Source organism: Arachis hypogaea, chromosome 14 (genome assembly GCF_003086295.3).
Source record: "Arachis hypogaea cultivar Tifrunner chromosome 14, arahy.Tifrunner.gnm2.J5K5, whole genome shotgun sequence".
NCBI lineage: Eukaryota > Viridiplantae > Streptophyta > Magnoliopsida > Fabales > Fabaceae > Arachis > Arachis hypogaea.
Genome location: NC_092049.1, coordinates 55,380,288 through 55,387,234, shown reverse-complemented (window position 1 = coordinate 55,387,234; position 6,947 = coordinate 55,380,288). Strand labels below are relative to the sequence as shown.

Genomic DNA, 6,947 nt, shown 5'->3' with positions numbered 1-6,947 from the left:
TATATTATAATAAATTATTTTATAAATTGAAATTAAAGTTTCAGAGATAGAAAAATAATAGAGATTTGTATGATTTAATCTAGAAAATTGATATTTGAATTTAAATTGTACTTTACAAAATATAATTAACTTGTTCATTTTATAATGTAAATTAGAAATAATTAATTGCACTTAGCCATATGTTGATAAATAATGTTCCTAAATATTTTTGATAAAGTATATTTGATTTTAAAATTACTCTACTATTCTATTTTATCAAAATATCCATTCATATCTATCCATATTACTTTATAAAATCCCTAATTTCTAATCCTAATTCCCAAATTGAATCAGAAACCCTAATTCCTAATTTCAAACCCTAACCCTTCCACCCTCACCATCCCTCAGCCGTACCCCACCCCCCTTCCTAAACACAACACGCATAAACAAAAGAAAGAAACAGAGAAATGAAAAAGGGAGAACAGAGGGCTTGGAATCGGAGAGGAGGGAGACGCCGTCGTCACCTCCGTCGGGTGTCAGCACCGGTCATTACTGCTGAGCTGTCGTCAGAAACGGAACCGCGGAGAGAGAGAGAGAGCCGTCCAGCCGCCTTGCTAAAGCCGTCGTTTCTGCGCCGTCGCCGTCGTCAGCCCCGCAAGCTGCTACCCGCGTCACTGCCGTCGAAGCTCCGCGACGCTGCCGCCATTTCGCGAGGAGAGGACATTCGCAGAAGGAGCCAGAGGAGGGAGACGAGCCTGAGCCAAGAGCAGGAGGAGGAAGGCGTCGCTGTGCCTCCCGTTGCCGTCGCCAAACCACCGCGCCGCCGTAGCTGTCTCCGGGAAGGTCGTTGAAGCTTGCTGAGGTCTGAAACAATTCATCCATGTCAGTGCTCATTTTTATCCCCTGTTCTGCCTCTGCCTCTGGGTTCTGTGAGTTGCCGGAGCTCTCTGCCACTAGGAGCCAACATTCGAGCTGCCCAGGAAACCACCATTAGAACCACTACTGTTTTGGTAAGCTCTGCCCCTGCTTCTGCTTCCTTGTCCTACCAAATTGTTTCTACTTTGAAGCTTGTCTCTGAAACTGCTTGTATTGTATAAAGAGATTATTGTAAAATTACCTTGCCGCCGCCGTTACTGGAGGCAGCTGCCGGCTCTATTTGGAGATTGCTAGTGCCATTGGAGTCGTCGGGAACCAATGTTGGAGCCGCTCTTGATGATTCTGATGCTGCTACATAGGTCCCGAGCTACTGTGTTGTTGCTAGAGGAAGGGAACTCATAGGAAAAACGTCACCGAGGCTGCTGCTTGGTTTAATTGCGTTGTTAATGTGACATTGAGGTAGGGGGTTTAAAATGATTTTAATTTAGGAATGCCTACAAGGTTTATTGAATAACTGCAAATAGATTTAATATCTGTGAGTAATTGATTGACTATGTGAATATTGAATTGTGGCTGAAATTGTGATTGGAATGGTTGAGATTGTTATTTGGAATTGTTGATTAGTGATATTGATTGATTATGTGGATTGGGAATTGCTTGATGACTAATTGTTGAGAATTTCTGAATGTTAATGGGTTATGTTGGATTTGTTGCCGTTGAGTTGTTATTTGGTATATTTTAATGTTAATGAACTTGGTTGGTGGTTGATTTGGAATTGGTTTTGAGGGGTTTTGAAGGGTTGGGTTTTGAATACTAAATAGATTGCTGAAAAACTGATTTTTGAAATTAAAAGGTGACTTTGGAAGTGAATCCGTTATTCAACGATAATCAAAATGATATAAGAGCAAAGGCTGAGTAAAGTATAATAAAAGTTGTTGTTGGGACTCAATTTTGAGAAGTTTGAATTAACTATAGAACTAGTTATGATTTTTCAAAGTTAAAATGTAAAACTTGATTTTCTGCATTATTTTTAAAGGAAGCCGGAAACTTTGAAAAACTATAACTATTTCTGTGATTATCAGAATTACGTGGGACCAAGTCTGGATTGAGCTTGGGGATATAGGGAACTGGACTGCTGAATTTGAGACTTTTTCACTAAGTTTATGATTTATGGTGAATTTTTGAATTATGGATGTCAAAACTGGTTTTTCTGCAAAACGTTTAACGCAGCAGCAACTTGATTCCTCTATTGGAAATTCTGCAGTTGGAATTTTGAAATGGAACCAATTTTAAATGAAACTTTGGTCTTATTACTTTAATTTTATAAAAATTTAGAATTGTTAGAGTTGTGTTTTTAAAGATTTGGATTTTCAAAGAAAGATGTTTTATGCAGTAAAAGTCAGGCTTTGTTTTCTAAGTCAGTAACTTTGAGGTTTTATAATTTTTAATTCTGGAGTGATATTGAGATGAAACTAATTGGAGGTGAAAGTTGAGTATGTTTAGTATATATGATTCAAATTTCAGGGTTTTCCATGTTTTAATAAGTGAGTTATGGGACTTGGAAGAGGTTGTGTTCAATGATTTGTAAAACAGATTTCTGCAGAGGATTACCTAACTTCCAAGCTACGTAACTCCTTCATTAAAAATGGTATGACCCTGGAACCAATTGAGAAAGAAATTTGGATGAGTTATGTTTAACCACATTAATTTTTAAGGTATTTGGATTTAATTTGGATTTTATATGAAATTTCAAATGTTGTATGGTGCTGCTATCTTCTGGTTTTAAAACACTGCAGAACAGTCACGGTTTTGCTTATATTCCCGAAGCTATAGTCAGCGAAAAATTATGCTTTTTGATTTAATAGAAAGCTTAATCCGAGACGGTCGCATGGATATAAAGTTTGCGCAATTCCAAATTCATTTGATATTTTACAAAACAAAATGGAAATCAGGCTGCCAAGTTGTGTTGGTAATTATCTTGGATATGGAATTTAAGAAATAGATTTTCTATTATCAAATGTTTTTGAGAATATATTGCTGTGGCAAATGCTGAAAGAGGCTGATGAACTGTTGAGAAAGAAGGAACCCGTAAGGGTGGATAAGTCCTATTTTTAAAGGATATTATGTCCAAATTTTTATAAAAAATATAAGGAGTTAATCAAAATAAATATTCAAGGCTTATTTAATAATAATAACTCCAATGATTCTTTTAAGAAAAGAATATTTGATCTATGAGATTGTTGGTAGGGGCGTGGGTCTAGTCCCGCTTGCTCAGTGCGTAAACCATTATGCAGGGATGGTGGTTTTGTCCCGCCTGCAGTGAGGACGGTGGTTTTATCCCGCTCACGTATTGATAAATTGTTCAGCAAGGACGGTGGTGTAATCCCGCTTGCATATTATTTTATGTACCCAGTAAGGATGGTGGTTTAATCCTGCTTACTGTGGAGGCAAGGACGGTGGTTTAATCCCGCTTGCGTGTTCCGGGCAAGGATGGTGGTTTAATTCCCGCTTGTCTATGGAACCTACGGATAAGGATGGTGGTCTAATCCCGCTTATCCGAGTCGGGTCTGGCAACATAACCGACGCGTGAGCTCATGGCCAGTAGGACAGACATACATCATATGCATCTATGTGATATTGTTTGGGTGTGTATATTGTAATTGGTTTGCCTAAATGAATAATTCTATTTAACTGCTAGTTGCTATACTTGATGTAATTGTTCTTGATTGTGTTTGAGCCTCATTACTTGTGTTTGTAACTGATTGGCTGGATTGTGGTGAATTGGATGTTAATTGAGTTGTTTGGGCCTAAGGCCGTGACTGGTACGTTTGAGGTCTAGTTTTGTATAAAGTATCTGACTGTTTCAGCATAGACTTAATGAACCTATGCTTGGAGCAGGATGATCATTTATACCGCGTAGGTAACTTCTCTTATGTTATGGTCTAGTAAAGTATGAAAAATCAAACTGGTTCAACATAGACTTAATGAACCTATACTTGAAACAGGTTGGTCATTCATACAGTCTAGGAAACTTTTACGAGTTTTATAAAGAAAATGTGGGTCTAGGATTTTAAATAATTAACTAATGCTTTTAAAGGAGGTTAATTTTCTTTTAGATGTCTCTGAATGAAATTAACTATTTGCGCTTTATTCTTTACTTTAACAGCATTCTTGACCTCTACTGAGAACATGTGGTTTGGTTCTCACCCCTAAATTTTCCACCCTTTCAGTGACACAGGTTTGAAGACGCAATTTGAAGCTGCGAGCGATTAGTAGGCTTTCTTTATGGTTTTAATTGCTTTCATAGAGTCCCCTTGCTCTTGTCCTTTGAAGTTTTATTTTATCAGAGGGGTAGGTATTGTATTTGGGTTTATATGACTTCCTATGTATAAGAATTACTAATAATAATACTTTTGTGATTATTATTATTATTTGCAATGTTTATCCTTGATACATGTCTTTAATGAATAAAAACAAAATTTTCTGGCATTTTCTTAAAATTGAAACACGAACTCGATACAAAGGCTTGATAATTAAGTAGTTAATACTAGAAAAGGTTACGTAATGTTCTTTCTAGTAGAAATACCCTGACTTAAGCAAGGTATTTTGCTGGACAGGACGTTACAAGACACCCCTCAGAAAAATAGTTGGGGCATCCCTCTTAAGCAGATTGCCATAGAATTATTTAACCTGGTGTTCATTAATTTCCACTGGGTCGAATCCTACGAACTTCCACTGATAAAAGTTTAATCGGTCAAGAATTTGGTCTACATATTTTTCCGGTAAGTTCAGCTTCCTCTCATAGTGGAAGGATTTATTTTCCACTTTTTTATACTGTTCTTGGGCTTCTGCATTGATGAATGTATCTGGTAAGGTACTTGGAGTCGCAGGAGGATGATGAAAGAATTATTGTATCACTACAAAAATCCCCTTCGGCAAGTATACCGAATTGTCATAAAGTAATAACTCGCAAGAGTGAGGTCGAATCCCACAGAGATTAATGGATTAAGCAATCAATAGTTGATTAATTAACCTTGTTAGATGATTCAGAATGGAGTGATAAGCAGCAGGAATTGTAAATTAACAGAAAAGTAAATGAAAAGTAATAAAGTGCAAAAAAGTAAAATAACCAGAATGTAAAGTGATGTAATGTACAAGAGAAACAAAGTACGGGAATACAATAAAGAAAAGTACCAGGAGTAAATAAGTAAAAGAAAAGAAAGAAAAGCATTGGGATAGAAAGGTATAGCAATCTCCGGATTAATTACTTTCATCTCTTCCTCAATCAATGCATTCATTGACTTTGCTTGGCAATCTTAGATTATTGGATCCCAATGTCTTGGCTCACCAATCTCTCTAAGCATGAACAATTGCCAATGTCTTGATTTAATTGCTCATGGGAAGAGTTGAAGTTCGGTCACAGATTATACCACACAAATTCTTATATCAAAGTATTAGTAGGATTAAATGTCACAATATCCATCCAACCCCCAATCTAATCAAATGTGAGAAAGCGTTTCTAGAATGAATTCCTCATCCCTCTCTCAAGGATCAGAGGAATTCCAATTATGAACAACTTTTCCGTCGAGACAATTGCTCAATTGAATTGAGATCGAAAGCTTTCTAGTAAAATCAAGAGAAAAGACCGAAGAAGATGAATGAAAAAAACAAATTAACCCATTGAATTATGACAGAGCTCTCTAACCCAATGAAAAGAGTTAGTTGTTCATTGCTATACTCAACAGAGAAGAAAAGAAATGCAGAGAAATAAAGAAATGCAGAAAAAAAAAAGAAGAAGATTAAACTGAAATTAAAATTGCAAAATTTATAAATGGAAATCACCACTAGAACTACACTACTAGAAAAGAAGAAAAGAAAAGAAAAGAAAGAGGAGTGATGAATGGTGTGTGTCAGGGGATGTGTATGCATGACTCTGGACTCCCCTCCAATCCAGCTAATGCCTTTATATAGGCATACAAACTAAAAGATGAAAATACAAATTACAAATAAAAATTCCTAATCTAAATGCTTCTTGTGCCTTGGATTGAGTAATGTATGATGGGCTTTGCTTGCTTGCTTGATCCAGGGGTGTATTGGGACTTTAAGTGGTGTTGCAGCGTGTAAAAAATGGTCCAGACCCTTCTTCAGCATTTTCGTCAACATTGGCATGCGAACGTTCCTTCCAACGTTTTCCTGGTCACGCGTACGCGTGCCATACGCGTACGCATGGATGGTAGAATTTGCCACTTCACGCGTCTGCATTGCCTGTATGTGCGCATAGTTGGGCTGAAAAAATATGTCCACGCGTACGCATCTTGATGCGCACGCGTCGATGCAAAGTTTCCAACTCCAATTTTTGAAAGCTTATCACGAACGTTGGCCTATCCACGCGTTCGCGTCACGCACACATACGCATGGATAGTTTTTTTCAATTTCCAGAAAGCAAAACGTTGGGGGTAACGTTGGTGTACCAACGTTCCCTCCAACGTTGGCACCAGAACTTTTTTTTTTTTTTTTTTTACATCAAGCCTTGGAACGTCATTTGTCCTCTTGTCAATGTTGCCATTTTCATGCCCACTATACACTATTATATATGGTTGGAAAGCTTTGAATGTCAACTTTCTAACCCAAATGGGATAAGCTCCATTGGACCTCTGCAACTCAAGTTATGCTCCTTTGAAGGGGACAAGGTCGCTGGCATCGGTGTGCAACGTTGGAGGCAACGTTGGCACACTAACGCTTACACCAACGTTTGTAACAATGCCAGATTCTAAAGCTTAAACGTATTGTACACTGGTGCACGAATTGTGAATCACACTTTTCACAACTCGTACCACTTACCAGCAAGTGCACTGGGTCGTCCAAGTAATACCTTACGTGAGTAAGGGTCGAATCGCATGGAGATTGTTGGTTTGAAGCAATCTATGGTTATCTTGTAAATCTTAGTCAGGAAGTCAGTTATGTTTATCAGTTGAATTGCGAATAACCAAGAGAGCATAAATTAAATGGTACTTGTTATGCAGTAATGGAGAATATGTTGGAGTTTTGGAGATGCTTTGTCTTCAGAATCTCTGCTTTCCTCTGTCTTCTGA

General features: G+C 37.6%; 1 long non-coding RNA gene across 1 annotated transcript; it reads left to right on the top strand.

Annotated features, from left to right (window-relative positions):
• The first annotated feature begins 321 nt into the window (after window positions 1-321).
• On the top strand, window positions 322-4,293 carry LOC140178292 (uncharacterized). The gene is made up of 3 exons (XR_011870900.1): window positions 322-989; window positions 1,079-1,314; window positions 4,086-4,293. It is a non-coding gene; the product is annotated as an uncharacterized lncRNA (long non-coding RNA).
• Window positions 4,294-6,947: the final 2,654 nt, after the last annotated feature.